The sequence below is a fragment of the Oryx dammah genome, unplaced genomic scaffold (assembly GCF_014754425.2).
Source record: "Oryx dammah isolate SB20612 unplaced genomic scaffold, SCBI_Odam_1.1 HiC_scaffold_27, whole genome shotgun sequence".
Lineage (NCBI taxonomy): Eukaryota > Metazoa > Chordata > Mammalia > Artiodactyla > Bovidae > Oryx > Oryx dammah.
The window spans coordinates 75,918,848-75,935,382 of record NW_024070211.1 but is presented as its reverse complement, the minus strand read 5'-3'; the positions used below and the strand labels follow the sequence as shown (position 1 = coordinate 75,935,382).

General features: G+C 40.6%; 1 protein-coding gene and 1 non-coding gene across 2 annotated transcripts in view; both read right to left on the bottom strand.

Annotated features, from left to right (window-relative positions):
- Positions 1 to 16,535, bottom strand: part of THSD7B (thrombospondin type 1 domain containing 7B) — an 889,260-nt gene that overhangs the window by 412,998 nt on the left and 459,727 nt on the right. The window lies entirely within an intron of this gene.
- On the bottom strand, positions 16,138 to 16,244 carry LOC120855282. Its single transcript, XR_005719241.1, has one exon. It is a non-coding gene; the product is annotated as a U6 spliceosomal RNA (small nuclear RNA).

Genomic DNA, 16,535 nt, shown 5'->3' with positions numbered 1-16,535 from the left:
GCATTTGTATTCAGGGAAATGAGAGTAATTTTGTCTAAACTAAAACTTCTGGGTATAAAGAATAAAACAGAAGTATCTAAAAGGCTCCAAAAGTATGTATAAAAGGCTGAAGAGAGAAAGATAATTTTTCCTTGAGTAATCAGGCAGGCAGAATTAAACTATTATAAGGGTTTATCTTTTAATTATGCTTTAATATCAGTGTACTTATACAAAACTAAAACTTAATTTCTTTCAATTGCTAAATAGATAACTTGTTTCATATTGATCTGTGATCCCATTTAGTCAAGTGTTCAAACCTTTTGATATCTTTGATGTGTGTGCTACATGCATGCTAAGTCGCTTCAGTCATGTCTGACTCCTTGTGAGCCTATGGACTGTAGCCCACCAGACTCCTCTGTCCATTGGATTCTCCATGCCAAGAACACTGGAGTGGGTTGCCATGGCCTCCTCCAGGGGATCTTCCCAACCCAGGGATGGAAGCTGTATCTCTTATGTCTCCTGCACTGCCAGATGGGTTCTTTACCATTAGTGTCACCTGGGAAGCCCGGATGTCTTTGACAAACTTCCCCAGATCAAATTCTAAAAATAAAGTCTTTATGACCTGGAAGCAACTGTGGGATTTTTCCGGAGAACCCCGGAACATTCCAAACTATTTGTCAAGCTAATTAGACTTACTTGATATTCAATATGTTAAATCACATGGGAAACACAGTCAAATAAGAAGCTGTGACATTGTGTCTATTTAGGAATACATGAAATTATGTGGGAATCCTAGAAGTTTGATATGCCCTGCCATAAACTGTTGCCTGTCATCAAAATTGATGCTAACACTAAGAAGAATAAATGAACCTGAGAACTGTGTGTGTGTGTGGGGGGGGGTGCCCTCACTGACTTTCATATTAAAACAGCAGCAACAGCATCTGTAACGATTGTGGCACAGGTGGATAAAGTCCATTCTGCTTCTGCAAAAAATGACCTCTCATTACCAAACTTTTGCCATCCTGATGTCCTTGTAACATGGCAACCCTCTGCTCTTGAATCAGAGAAATTAAGATGAGTAAACAATAACCATAAGACAAACAGTTCCAACTATGAGAAACCCAAGACAACCACTTAGTTAGTTCTTCCTGACCTTCTGGTAAACCCCATTTTTAGGTCTTTGCATTTCTTCATCTATCATAGTACATTTAAGCAAAACTATTTTCATCCTTAGAGGTCTCAAATATCCTCCCTGGGGACCCTTTGAACATCTACAGCAGAAACTTGTTCAACTGTCACTTAGTGTGCATTTTCAGTGTGTTCTCACTGTATGTATGCGTGTTCTCTAAATGGGTTGAAGCCATCCCCTGTCACAAGGCTGGTGCCCTCACAATGGCAAAGAAAGCATTAGAAAATGTGTTTTTCGATTGGGATACAACTTCCACTATCTCCAGTGATTGAGGTACCATTTCATTGGGCAAATCATATCAGCCTTAATGAAAACCTGGCAAACTTCTGGGAATTATCACCGCCCTGTCACCCTCAATCACCAGGCAAGATGGAGAGAACTAATGGAAAAACTGAATGCAAGCAGAACGAGTAGAGTTACATGAAACCACTAAACCAAGGAGGATGCTCTAGTGTTTCATTTTTCCAGATTTAACGAGATCTTTTCTCCTAAGCTATTTATGACTTACTTGAACCTGCTAAATTATGCTTTACAATGATGAAACACTGATGTTTTCTTCCTACCTGATCTCTCCAAAATTCAGAAATTTTCAGCGAGTATCAGTTTAGTAAGAATCTGTTCTCCTTGTAATAGGGCACAATTAGAAAGACTAGCTATATCCCCATCACTTTGACTGCAATGTCATCTTTGAGAGAGTTGTGAATAGACTTACATATGACCATAGAGCTTTAAGCAACTGCTTGGAAAAATCAGCCTGGTACCTGGCTTATACGGTTTCAGCAAAGCGGTCTTAAAAGATCATTTTTATGATCAATCATTATTCTTGCTTCACTTATATCAATGACTAGGCAGCAACATGGAAACTTGCATTACCATATGTAAAACAGATATCTGGTGGGAATTTGCTATAAGACTCAGGGAACTCAAACCAGGGCTCTGTAACAACCTAGAGGGATGAGATAGGAGGAAGATGGGAGGGAGGCTCAAGAGGAAGGGGATACCTGTGGATATGTATACCTATGGCTGATTCATGTTGGATGTTTGGCAAAACCCACATAATTCTGTAAAGCAATTATCCTTCAATTAAAAATAAGTAATAATAATAAAAAATAAGCAGGCTAAGTTATATATAAGCAAATGAGTTTCATTGTTATTATATTTGGTAAAAAATGGAAGTAATTGTAGAGAGAAAAACTATGTTTCCGACTTTGCAAATATTAGATTCTAGCCCTGTTTATTATCTTTGGGGTTTTGTTAGATACCTGTGAACTTGGATCTTGAACTGTTCCAGCTTCCTCAAATATCTGGCTACAACTCACCAAACTAATGTTTCCAATTTTCTCCCACCCTTCTGATCTGGAAGGGAGCTTAAAGACAGCCCTAAAGCCCCATTGGAAAGGACCTCACCATGAACTCCTGACTACTGACATTGCTGCAAAACTAGAATGAACTGACACACATCTCACAGTTCAGGAGGACTCCACCTGACACCTGGTCTTATGCAAATGCTGGAGACCACTGACTCAAGGAAGGGAAGTAGGTAGACTGCTTCAGTTCAAGATGCCAGATCAACACTTCCTCCTTTAGCTAAACATGAAAAATTTCTTTTTTTTTTTTTTTCCTTCACATTTTCATTGGCCTGGGAAGATAATGCTGTCATTTCTGTGAGGCATTGTACAGGGGTGTGAGGGAGCAACCTCTAGAATTTAGGATGACTCTATTGCAGGCTAGGACATTGTCTTCCAATGTGTGCTAAAAATCTGATTGTCCTGACTTGAATGGGTAAACACAACAGTCCTTGTGAATGAAGCCATTCATTATACTTCCAAACAGGAATGAATTGTGCACTGGTAAGTCTTGTGTTTGTGGTAGTAATCATTCTCCTTATTCTCCTTAGGCCTATCAATGCCTAGATGGCTGGCTCCCATCTTAGGCTACCTAACTATGCTCCCAAGCTCTCAAAGAAGGACCCACCAGGAGGCATTCAAGATTTAGGAACTGATTCCTCTAGCAGGACTCCACTTCCCTGGTTAAGTGAAAGTGAAAGTGAAATTGAAGTTGCTCAGTCGTGTCTGACTCTTTGCAACCCCATGGACTGTAGCCTACCAGGTTCCTCCATCCATGGGATTTTCCAGGCAAGAGTACTGGAGTGGGTTGCCATTTCCTTCTCCCCGGTTAAGAGTTAATAACAAACGAGATTATGATCAGGAACATTTCTTTAACTCTTAGAGACACTGCAGATTCCATTATGAAGATATTCAGTTCAGTTCAGTCACTCAGTCATGTCCAACTCTTTGTGACCCCATGAATTGCAGCACGCCAGGCCTCCCTGTCCATCACCAACTCCAGGAGTTCACTCAGACTCATGGCCATCGAGTCAGTGATGCCATCCAGCCATCTCATCCTTGGTCGTCCCCTTCTCCTCCTGCCCCCAATCCTTCCCAGCATCAGAGTCTTTTCCAATGAGTCAACTCTTCGCATGAGGTGGCCAAAGTACTAGAGTTTCAGCTTTAGCATCATTCCTCCCAAAGAAATCCCAGGGCTGATCTCCTTTAGAATGGACTGGTTGGATCTCCTTGCAGTCCAAGGGACTCTCAAGAGTCTTCTCCAACACCACAGTTCAAAAGCATCAATTCTTCGGTGCTCAGCCTTCTTCACAGTCCAACTCTCACATCCATACATGACCACTGGAAAAACCATAGCCTTGACTAGACGGACCTTAGTCGGCAAAGTAATGTCTCTGCTTTTGACTATACTATCTAGGTTGGTCATAACTTTTCTTCCAAGGAGTAAGTGTCTTTTAATTTCATGGCTGCAGTCACCATCTGCAGTGATTTTGGAGCCCCCCAAAATAAAGTCTGACACTGTTTCCACTGTTTCCCCATCTATTTCCCATGAAGTGATGAGACCGGATGCCATGATCTTCGTTTTCCGAATGTTGAGCTTTAAGCCAACTTTTTCACTCTACTCTTTCACTTTCATCAAGAGGCTTTTAGTTCCTCTTCAACTTTCTGCCATAAGGGTGGTGTCATCTGCATATCTGAGGTTATTGATATTTCTCCCGGCAATCTTGATTCCAGCTTGTGCTTCTTCCAGCCCAGCATTTCTCATGATGTACTCTGCATAGAAGTTAAATAAGCAGGGTGACAATATACAGCCTTGACTTACTCCGTTTCCTATTTGGAACCAGTCTGTTGTTCCATGTCCAGTTCTAACTGTTGCTTCCTGATCTGCATACAGATTTCTCAAGAGGTAGGTCAGGTGGTCTGGTATTAGCTTCCTCCAAAAAAACTATTGGACTCTCAGGCTAAGCTTGTTTTTGAAAATAGGATAGCTCTTGAGCATTCTTGGGCTGAGCAAGGAGGTGCCTGTACTGTGTTATACTTGCTGTACCTGGATTGACACTTCTGGGGAAGCTGAAACTCAAGTATGTAAGATCAATGAGTAAGCCACTTAGCTTAAAAGTGTGACTCCTTCAAAGGGTTCCTTTGAGTGGTTGGGTCTTGGGGACCAGGGCTCTGAAATGCACTTCAAACACTAGAAATTATCCTGTTTATAAGAATAATAATATCCCTGGTACACTGTATCCTCTCATGAGTTTCAAATGCATGTTAGCAGCCACTGACCAGGAGGAACATGATCTCCCTAAGACCAAAACATCAGAAAAGAAGCAATGAGAATAACCAACTTAAAAACTGTGGATCTGAAGTTGTGACCTGTGAATAACAGTATGGTTCAGCAAAAACATCATGATCATGACTTATGATTACCATATCAAAGGTCAACAATGCAGTAGCTGAGACTAATGGTAAGGCCTTAAATTTTTATCATCTTGCTCAGTTAGGCTAAAAATCTGATCAGTTCAGTCAGTTCAGTCGCTAAAGGGGGGTAATTATTAAAGAGAAAAACAGAGGGCCAAAATGGCGTTACTTGTGCTAAAGCCCATGATGGCAAATCTAGATTTAATACCTAACACAACTGAACTTTTGACCTTTTCCAGAAAAGTACCAATCTAGAATTGTCTGGTCTACACCAATCAGGTAATCTGCCACATAAGGCCTCTGTAACCCCAGAGGAAGAAGAAATCTGCATAATACAACTCTAACATCCCTTTTCCCCACAAAATGGAAGTCCTGGCCTCAAAATCCTTTCTTTTCTTTTGTTAATAGCTCCCTTGCCTCATCCTTCTTCCTATAAAAATCTTCCAATTTGTACACCTCCTTGGAGCACCCTGCTGTTTGCTAGATGGGCTGCTGCCTGATTCATGAATCACCTAATAAAGACAATTACATCTTCAAATCTACTAGGTTAAATTTTTTTAAAACAATACTCAAATATTGTGTATCTCTCTCCTCTCTCTCCTTCTTCCCATTTTTATGTTGGTATTTATGTCACTTATGTCAACTTTTTGTGATGATACTGTTTTTACTGGACATTTTAAAACCATTGAATCTTTTAAAGCCCTCATTTTCCTTTACTCTGTATATAAATGAAGCTTCCCCGGTGGCTCAGACGGTAAAGAATCTGCCTGCAATGTGGGAGACCTGGGTTCAATACCTGGATTGGGAAGGTCCCCTGGAGGAGAACATGGCAACCCACTCTAGTATTCTTGCCTGGAGAATCCCCATGGATAGAGGAGCCTGACAGGCTACAGTCCATGAGGTTGCAAAGAGTTGGACACGACTGAGTGACTAAGCACAGTACAACACTGTGTATAACTGTAGCTATATATTCTTATTTTTCCATTAAATTCCTTTTATGTATATTCCCTCTGATCCATTCCCAAAGTTACTACTGTGGTATAGGCTTTCAAAACCCTTTGTGATGTAATTACAAAGCCTTGGTTGATCCCAACCCGGCCTTCTTGCTTTGAGTTTCTCCTTTCAGGATCTTGTTATGAGGTTGATCATCCTTAAACCTACTGAGTTTAATTGACCATAATAGAGTTTTAGTTATCATTCTTCATAGCTTCCCAGATGGCTCAGTGGTTAAAAGAATCCATCTGCAATGCAGGAGACACAAGAGACATGGGTTCAATCCCTGGGTCGGGAAGACCCTCTGGAGGAGAAAATGGCAACCTACTCTAGTATTCTTACTTAAAGAAAATCCCATAGACAGAGGAGCCTGGCAGCTGCAGTCCACAGGGTCACACAGAGTCAGGCAGGACTGAAGCAACAGAGCACACACACACGCATGTATCTGGGCTAAAAGGCTGCTTTGTGTCTCCCCATGTGTTGAGTCCTTCAAAACGTGATTGGCCTAAAAAATCACTTGTTCTATAACTTTTGAAACTATAGTCAACCCTTGGTGTATGACAGGCTTTGGTTCCGGGAGCTCCACTTAGATACCAAAATCCACTAATGCTCAAGTCCCTTATATAAAATGATCCTCTGTATCCACTGATCAAACCAATGCCTAATCTGTGGATTCAACCAGTCACAAATGAAGACTTGATCCACAGTTGCTTGAATCCTTAAATATGAAACCCATGAATATGGAGAGCTACCTTTATGCTTACTGAAATGTATCTGTATGGAAGTGGACCTGTACATTTCAAACCCATCTTATTCAAGAGTCAACCATATTCAAATCGAGAGCAGAGGTTTGCCTGAGTTTCGTTGCTCTTCTGTTAGTTTCTAGAGCCTTTTATGTAAGTGAGGGCTCATTCTCCTCTTGCTGCTACTAGAGGAATGCTGAGGTTTCTGTTTCCTTTAGAAGTGCAAATAAAAATGTAAACTTAACCTCCTTCTGATACAGCCCCCAAATAGCTGCTGGGCTAAATAGAAATGAATACCTTGACCTTAGTAACCTGAGAGCTTAGGGAGGCCTGGAGATTCATATCTATTTGAAGATACTGAATTCTCGTCCTGAACGAGAGAAGCATAATCCTATTACATTTACACAGCTTGCAGTAGACTTTGAAATTCATATTAACATTCCTGAAGGGAAGATAGTTCTGTAACTAAGAGCTGTGCAAGTCATAAGAGAAAATTATTGCTCCTGGTTTAGCAAATAACTGTATTCCTCAAAGGGAAAAAAAAAAAATCCCTTCCCACCCTCCACTCATTCCATCAGGGAAAAATACCTGCTGGTGATATGGGTGGGGTGGAGGTGGACAGAGGAGTTACTTTGTGCTTTGCATTATAGCTTATTATGTTAAAAATAGAGAGGCAGGCATGAGACAACATCTCTGAATTTTAGTTCACATTACGTTAACTAAAGCATCATGCCCATGCCTTAGGTCCCTCACCTCCTTTAATATTTATTTCTAATTTATTGCCAATTTTTGAAAAAATGTGCATATTTTACCTGCAGGAACCATGAAAGCCACATAGCTAATCCTACCCTAAAACATGCAAAGAAATGAAAAATAACCACTCAGAATCATCATTCACTTATTAAAATGCAATCTTTGCTACAGGTCCCACATTTTACTCTCTAAACCAATGCCTACGGTATTATAAAATTTGCTCTTTTGTTAAAATTCAAGATATTTTCACTTAGAGAGCTGCTTTACATTGTCAATTTAATTTCTACACTCTAACCTGATTTTTTTAATATACATACTTTTACAAATTATATTTAAAAGAGATTTTTTAAGTTTCTTAGAATCTTTATAATAAATTGTTTCCGTATCAGGTGATGATTAGTAAGACAAATTAACAAAGAACATCATGTCCTCCAACTGGTTATTCTGATGTTGAAATCAGAACTGAAGTTACAAATTCCTCCAAGAATGATCTTTGACACAAAGAATCCTGGGGTTAGATAATTTATTGTCTATGAGATGAACTCACAGTTACCAAAAAATGAAAATATGAAAGTTTTTGAAAATAGTGTTTCTCATTGTCTAGACTGGAAACTCTAGTTGATATGAGGTCACAAGGGGTATCAAGTACTCCCTTCTTGAAATAGACAGGAAAGATATCACCAAATATCTTTAATCATTTAAGAAACAGTTACATCCGTGGACCAAGTTCTGGAGGTAGCTAGTTACTCCTGACTCTCTCCTGGAAATGCCCACAGTTCATAGCTAATGTAGCTCATTTTCGTTCAAGTTTTGAAGCTAAATGGGCAATGTATGGCAAAACCAATACAGAATTGTAAAGTAAAATAATAAATAAATAAATAAATAAAAAGAAAAAGTTATCTTCCCCCTCTCCCTCCTTCACCAGACATAAAAATAGAGATGACAGTGACAGTCTTTGTTTTTGACTATTGTTCAGTCATAAATTCTGTATATTTGTTTTCCTCTCTGAATCCACTGAAACAATTTCTTGCTGTGATCTATGTAGATGAATATGACAAAAAATAAATTTGTGCAACTTATATGACTAAAGGACTATGACTGCCTCCACCTGGAGATTAAAAAGTCCAATCATTCAGAGATATTCTCTTCAACTTTTAAAATGAAAGGATATTAGCAAACTTAACTTAATCCTCATGTGTATCTGTGTGCATATATGTGTGAGCACTCAGTCATGTCTGACTCTTTGTGACTCCATGGACTGTAGAAAGGCTCTTCTGTCAAATGGGATTCTCCAGGCAAGAATATGGGAGGGGGTTGCCATTTCCTTCTCCAGGGTATCTTCCCAACCCAGGGAAGGATGGAATCCTCATCTCCTGCGTCTCCTGAGTCTCCTGAATTGGCAGGCGGGTTCTTTATCACAGAGCCACTAGGGAAGTCCTAACATCATCCTACCTATTCTAACTCTCTGACTTTTAAAAATAAAAGTAACGCAGAACTTATACTGAAAGTGGATTACTTTGCCCAAGGTTTTTTGTTTTTTGTTTTTTGTTTTTTCTGGAAGAGCACCTTTAAAAAAAGTAAAAATCTTTATTTTAATTGGAGGATAATTATAATATTGTGATGGTTTTGCCACACATCAACATGAATTGGCCATAGGCATATATATGTACCCGCCCTCCTTAACCCTCCTCCCACTTCCTTCCCCACCCCATCCCTCCAGGTTGTCATAGAGCACAGGCTTTTGGTGTCCTGCATTATACATCAAAACTTTGAAAGAGAACCCTTGATTAAAAGTACAGATTGCCAGCTATAAAATATGTCAGGGGGTTGTAATGTACACATAGGGGATGTAACAACTTTGTATGGTGATGGATGATAACCAATCTCTTTGCTGAGATCATTTCACAATGAATAGTGAATAAAATTAATGAATAAAAATAGCAAAACACTATGTTGTACACGAGACTAATATAATATTGTATGTTTATTATAACTCAATTTAAAAAACATAACAAGATCCTCTGAACAAAAAGGAAGAAGTCTATGCCTCTTATGGTGATAAAAACCAATTTAAGGAAGAACAAAAAGATTTGATAGAAGATTAGAGATCTGCCTCCCTTGGTCCCCATAAACATTGTTCAGTGATAACAAACCAAAAGAGAATGCAGGTACTTTTGGAAGTCAGGAATATCTAAGGCAGAACAATTTTGATCTCCAGTACTTACTCTGTATCCATTACAGGGTCACAGATGTCAAGTCTCTCTGCTCTGATAGAGTATACCCACAAACTTCTGAATGAGAGGAAAGCATATCCTAAAGAAAAATACTGCTAAGTCCATTAAACTAGCTTTAAAGTAGTCACTGTGAATAGCAAAACAAGAATCAGACCACAGTATCCACAGACAAACTCACTCCCCTTGTAACATGCCCACATTCTTACTTGTTCTTGTTTTAGTACTGATATTCCACCCATGAAGGGTAGACACATCAAAGTGTGCTGGGATATTTAGGTTTCTTCCTCTTATACTTTCATTTTCCACAGAAGCTGAGCTATCACTCCTTCTTTTTTATACAATTATTTTTATATTTACTTATTTGGCTGCGCTGCATCTTAGTTTGGCCTGCGGGATCTTAAGTTACAGCCTGTGGAATCTAGTTCCTTGACTGGGGATTGAACCCAGGCCCCCTGCATTAGGAGAAGTCTTAGCCACTGGACCATCAAGGAAGTCCCTATCATCTCTTCTTAATTCAGATCAAGCACAAGAAGTTATGTAGAGAGAATATCCAGTCTTTTCCTTGAAGGATGGCACAGTTAGGACAAAGGAATCTGAATGCCCATTTCCTTGAAGACTGTATAGATATTAAGTGACAGCTGTAATTCTATTTACCTTTCTATATTTCTATATTTTGTTTTCCTGTTTTTGAGCAAAAAGGTATTCTTACTGCAAATCAGTTAATCAGCAGTATAAACACAGTGGGATAAAACAAGGAGCACTTCTGTTTTGGATGGCATAATTGTTTAGAAATCATAAAAAGCCTTCTTCATGAAAAAGAAAAAAAAAAGGACATTGGGTAAAATATATCTGTTCTAAATAGATTGCAGGGTTGGCCCAGAGGAAAGGAACCGATAAAGCAGAAGCAAAGTAAAAGCTCAAGATGCAAGGTACACAAGAGAGACAAACTTTATCCTCAGGGTTTCTATAAAATCTTGGAGACTAAGTTTCCACTTTCATGACTTTAAGGTCTGTTATGGAGAATTTCATAAAACACTCCATGCCAGAAGTGATGACCACAAAGGCTGGCCCTCAGTGTAAGGATAGACTGGAAAGAGACATGCCAAGTAACACATTTTGCCATGGCCACTATATGTCTACAGTTTAATCTGAGATGGTGAGGGGACCAAACTCTTTTGTGAGAATTTATAATCTCAAACTGGCCTCTCCAGGACTTTATGGTCTGAATTCATGCTCCTTCTGTGATACAAATATCCTCAAAGAAAAATGTAAATGGTAAGTGCTTCCAGATTGCTGGGCTTCCATGGGACAGAAGGGTGTAAAAGCCACCTGACCAGCATGTTACAGCAGTGGAGGAAGGGGCTGAGTATCTCCTAATTCCTTACTTTGATCCTCCTGACTTCATGAAGGAGGCTCCTTCCCCCTCTGACTGTAGTCTTAAATCCACAACCTTGCTGGTTATACATCTGCAGAAAAAACCTCCAGGCTCCTATATGAATAGGAGAAGGTAGGAGCCTGACTCTCCAGGGTGAGGGGCAGGGTGTGGCGAGTGCACACAGCTGGCTCTTTAGTCACACTCTCAAAAGCTCCTGATTTTGCCCCCACCCCCAACACATACTTGCACATGCGCGTGCACGCACACACACACACACACATGCACAGCCTTGCACTTCCTTCTACACTTCCTTCTGTAGAAGGTGGTGCTTTTTTGGAGTTGTTCAGGCCAGAAGACCTTGATTCTCTTCAACCCTCCTTCCCCATACACACTTAGGTATAACCCTGCTCTGCAAATTACTGGGTTGGCCAAAAAGTTTGTTCAGATTTTTCCATAAGATGTTACCCCATATTTTAATTGTATCTCCATCTACTTTCCACATTATATGACTGAAGTTATAGATGGCTCCTAAATTTGCTTGAAGATGAGCTTATTGTGCTTCTTGTTCTCTGGAAACAAGTTTATAAAAGGAATCTCACTGAAGTTTACATTTTTGTTACTCTTTCACGTTTTTCTTGCTGGTTTTGAAGTAATTTTAGAGAAAAGAATAGAGTAGAAATACCTTTGCTCCACTATCTTAAAACTGGAGATCCATCCTACTGATTTAGAAGTGCAAATTTCCAAACAAGCCAATACTAGGAATTCTCTGATGTTGGGGTCTAACTTGGGGAAAACTCAGAAAGAATGCTGAGCCTGAAGAATTGATGCTTTTGAAATGTGGTGCTGGAGAACCTTAAGAGTGCCTTGGACAGCAAGGAGATCAAACCAGTCAATCCTAAAGGAATTCAACCCTGAATATTCATCGGAAGGACTGACTGATGCTGAAACTGAAGCTCCAATAATTTGGTCATCTGATGTGAAGAGTTGACTCACTGGAAAAGACCCTGATTCTGGGAAAGATTGAAGGCAGGAGGAGGAGAAGTCAACAGAGGATGAGATGGTTGGATGGGTATCACTGAATCAACGGAAATAAGTTTGAGCAAACTCCAGGAGATAGTGAAGGACAGGGAAGCCTGGCAGGCTACAGTCCATGAGGTCACAAAGAGTTAGACACAACTTAGTGACTGAACAACAATAGGTATCTACCTTGTCTACTTTGAAGGACTATCTGGACTCCAACTAGAATCCATTGAAAACACTTTTAATATAGATGCAATAATTTGCTACTATAGGGTAACTTTCTACATAATTTAAGATCATCCTCTCTGCAGAATTCACTAAGTGATTTTGCAATGGAAACAAACCATAATTATCTCTAGTATCACAGAGCATCAAAATCTAGGTCACCATATAGCTACACTGGGTCCTGCACAAAGGTACCATTTTATTTTTGGCTGTACAGCATGGCATAAGGGATCTTAGTTCCCCAACTAGGGATCAAACCCACACTCTCTGTGTTGGAAGCAGAGAGTGTTAACCACTGGACAGTCACAGAAGTCCCAAACAGACCATTTTTAAAATACTTCATTTATGTAGATTTTGCTGATCTAAATATTTAATAACAACTCTGCAGCAGAAAGTGAGTACAAGCCTTGGGATAACAAGATTATATTATTATAACAATTTTCTGACATATGGAAACAAAATGTTATTAGGAAATGGTTCCTTCCTGTAATTCATAGCCACTGTATAGCCTCTGAAAAGTCCTAAATCTAACTACCTTGCACATCAAATTTACATCTGCAAATGTTCTGACAAGGACATCATTTCCAAGGTGTAACTGTGAGGGACTGAATTCTAACCCAAGCTTGATCACTTTTCCTTCAACAAGATATTACACTGGCCCATTACATTGGTGACTTTATACTGATTGGACATAATGAGCAAGAAGAAACAACTCTAGACTCACTGGCAAGACATTTTCAAGTCAGAGAGTTAGAAATAAATTTGAGAAAGTTCATGTGACCCCCATGGACTGTAGCTGCCAGGCTCCTCTGTCCATGGAATTCTCCAGGCAAGAATACTGGAATGGGTTGCCACGCCCTCCTTCAGGGGATCTTTCTGACCCAGGGACTGAATCCAGGCATCCTGTACTGCAGGCAGGTTCTTTACCATCTGAGCCACCAGAGAAGCCCCGAGAAAGGTCAGGGGATTTCAACTCCAGTGAAAGTCTGAAGGTCCAGCCATGCGAGGCCTGCTGAGAACCCCTTCCAAGGGAAAGATACCTTATTATATACGGCCCCTTCTACAACTGAAATAGAGATACAACATCTAGCATATTGTGCCTCTTCAGATTTTGGAGGCAACACAGTCCTCATCTGGGTGTGTTACTCCAGCCCATTTGCCAAGGGATCTGACAAGCTGCTAGTTTTGAGTGGGGCCTAGGAAAGAAAAACAAACAAACAAGCTCTGTAACAGGTTCAGGCTGCTGGGAAAGCTGCTCTGCTACTTGGGCCACAGGATCAGCAGATCCAGTGGTGCCTGGAGCGTCAGTGGCAGGTACAGATGCTCTCTGGGGTGCATGGGAGGTTCCTATAGGTGAATTGCTGTTTAGGTCCTTCCGATTGTGGAGTACAGCCCTGCCATCCTCTGCAAAGGGCTTCTCTCTATTTGAGAAACAGCTTTTGGCCAGCTACTGGGCCTTCATAGAGGCTGCATGCTTAACCACACACCCTGAGCTGCCCATCATGAACTGGATATTATCTGAGCTATCAAGCCACAGGCAGGGCATCACAGCAGCACCCCGTCATCACATGGACATGGTATATATGTAATCAAACCCAAGGAGGACCTGAAAGCACTGTATGTTACATGAAGAAGTGGCCCAACTGCCCGTGGTCCCCACCTTTGCTAAACTATCCTCTCTCTTCCAGTCTGGACATACAAAGTCATGGGGAATTTCCTCTCATCAGTTGACAGAGGAAAAGAAGACTTTGACCTGGTTTATGGATGGTTCTGCATGATATGTGGGCACCCAAATGGACAGCTGTGACAACAACCCCTTTCTGAGACATCCCTGGAAGACAGAGTGAAGGAAATCATCCCGATGTATAGAACTTCAAGCAGCATGTATGGTTGTTCACTTTGCTTGGAAGGAGACATGGCCAGCAGCGGGATTAAGTACAGACCCACAGACTATGGCCAATGGTTTTGCTGGATGGCCAGAGACTTAAAGGAACACAATTAGAAAGTGGGTGACAAGAAAAGGTAGGCAGGTGGTATGTGGCTAGGCTTCTCTGAATTGGCAACAATGTGAACATATTTGTATGCAATATTTGTATTCCATGTGAATGCTTCCTAAGGACTGAGCTCAGTTGAGAAAGATTTTAATAAGCAATTGGATAGGATGACCCATTCTGTGGATATGAGTCAGCCTCTGTCCTCAGCTACCCCTGCCCCCTGCCATTACCTGATGAGCTCCTGCACAAAGTGGCCATGGTGGTGGGAAGGAAGGTTATGCATGGACTCAGCATGGCCTTCCACGCATCCAGGGCAACTTGGCTATAGTCATGTCTGAGTGCTCAATCTGCCAGCATCAGGGGCCAGTGCTGTGCCCCCAATATGGACCATTCCCCAAGGTGATCAGCCAGCTACACACTGGCAGGTTGATTACACTGGACTACTTCCATCATAGGAGGCGCAGTGTTTTGTTCTTACCGGATAGGTACTTATTCAAATAGGATAAGGATTTGCCCTTCCTGCATGCAATGCTTCTGTCAAAATTACCTACTGCAAGATAAAAATGATCACTTGCCATCTGCCTCTACAAGAATGAAGTCACTAGCCACTGCAGTCACTGACCTTCAACACACTCAGAAAGGAGTTCAGGGCAATGATCAGGAATGAGGCACTCTGTGCTCTGTGATAAACTAGCAGACAAGGCCTTCAGATTGTTACATATTCAAGAGAAGATTTTGTGAGCTCAAATTCTTGCATCTTATATCTAGCAAAGCACTGAAATCATTAATGAAGACATCTGCCCCTCAAGACTAGCAGCAAGTCTCTGGCAAAAGATGTGCTTGATAAAATGTATCCCCCTTCACAGGAAACATATACATAATACTGACCTCCCCCACTCCCTCTCTGGAAGAGCTCCTCAGCTACTTAACTCACCATTCTCATGTTGCTGCATTTTCTTTCAGTTGACACTATCATCCATGGACTTACAGGACACCTTGCCCATCGTCATGATATTCCACACATTGTTTTGGATCAAGGATCTCACTTTCCAGCAATCAAGATCTGGCAATGTGCCCATACTCATTGATTCTACTGGTCTTACCAAGTCCCCCACCATCCTGGTCTGATATAAGGGTGAAAAGGTCTTTTGAAGACAGCACCAGTTAGGGGGCAATACCTTGCAGGGCTAGGGAAAAGCTTTCCAGAAGCATCCAACATGTGGTGTGTTTTTTTTCTCCCAAATCCAGGATTCGCAGGTCCAGGAGTCAAAAGTGGAAATGGAACTGGTATAACTTACCGTTACCCCTAGTGATCCATTAGTAAAGCGTTTGCTTGCAGTTCCTCTGCAGTCTTCTGTTCTGCTGCCCTACAGTCTTATTTCCAGAGGGAGGAAGGCTTCCACTAAAAACAGAGCTATGATTTCCTTGAACTGGAATTGAAAACTGCCACCCACCCACACTGGGCTTCTTACACCTTGGACTCAACAAAGAAGGGAGTTATTATGCTGGCTGAGATGACTGATCCTGACTAATATGATAACCTATGCAATAGGAAGAGAAATAATTCTTAATATGATTTTCAGCTGAATTATGAAACCAGTGATACACAGCTGGTCCTACAAGGTATGAGTTTGGCTACATACATCCCTTTAGTGACAGAGTGGTCATATTTTAAGAACAAAGCCTTCTTGTTAAGCCTTGTAGTATTGGCATGTGAATTCTGAAAGAAACAGAACAGTGAGCAACCTGATGAGTTTCTGAGTGCCAGAGATTTCAATATGCCATACCCTCTAGACATTGATGATAAAAGGCACTTACATGCAGATCCAGAAGTCAATTCACAAGATCTTCCAGAAAAAAATTTTTTTAAATATGGAATGGAATGCATCACAAATGTGCATGTCATCATTATACAGGAGAAATGCTAATCTTCTCTGTATTGGCCCAATTTCAGTATATGTGCTGCTGAAGCAAGCACCAGAAATTTTAATAATTCCTTTCTATGCATATTCCATATGAAACATACAGCAAGTACGTACATAACAACCAGGTGTAAATCATGATTGCTATGATTAGTTAATTCATTCAGCAAGTATTTAATGAGCATCTAAAATGTACAATATATATTATCAGATCCAATTTCAACACATCCCTTCATTCATTGACTAATATCCAATGTGCATTTGGACCATCAGCCCTAGGGTATGCTAATGACTGAGACATATACTTTCTTACATTGCATTAGTCCCTAGGTGCACTAGCTAGTTAT